Genomic DNA, 819 nt, shown 5'->3' on the forward strand with positions numbered 1-819 from the left:
GATTTGTGTTATGTTCTCTTTGTTAGGTGTGCCACGTTTGACCACAAGGTGTCAGTAGAGAGCCTTTATGTCACATCGACAAGCAAGTCATGTGCAGTGATGCGCAGGGACTGGAGGCTGAAACTGCTAATATTTGTGCAGGCTTAGGATGTGATAACATGATTCCTGTTTTTTTGTTGTTGTTTGTTTGGATAAGTATCTTAAAACATAAGAGGAAGGAAAGATATTTGTATTTATTTATTTTCTATATGTTGAAAACTTCTATCCTACCTTCCTACCATCATTCCTTAATATTTTTAGGCCCGAGCAGCTAATCGCTGCGAACGCCTATTATAATCGTACTGTTTATTATTACGATTCTGCCCCCCTAAAGAGGTGGACATTGGCTCAATAACCACCAGTTTTGGCACCTCGCATGAACTATGTGACCTTTAAGGAGTTTTTCCACTGGCAATTTGTGCGCTAACCACTTAGTATCTTTCCCATTATCTGCTCTGTTCCTCACTGGGCAGATCTGCAGTGACAACAGCTGCGAGGCACACTCAACGATGAGAACCTTGACGTTTTGGTTCTGATGAACCAAAATAAACCCAAATATTTAATTTTGTCTAACAGAAATTAAGTAATTTGACTCCAATGCGCCCCCTAGTTTATCCCATCAGCTATATCTCCTCACTGCGTCAGACGATCTCCACCAGGTTTTTGGTGCATTAGAAAGTGGTGCATGTTGTCTCTATTTTTAGTCCATCATCTTGTTGACACCTGCTGGATGAAATTGTTTCTAATCTTTTGATTCAAAAGTGAAACAATAAACAGGGC

Source organism: Xiphophorus maculatus, chromosome 9 (assembly GCF_002775205.1).
Source record: "Xiphophorus maculatus strain JP 163 A chromosome 9, X_maculatus-5.0-male, whole genome shotgun sequence".
Taxonomy (NCBI): Eukaryota; Metazoa; Chordata; class Actinopteri; order Cyprinodontiformes; family Poeciliidae; genus Xiphophorus; species Xiphophorus maculatus.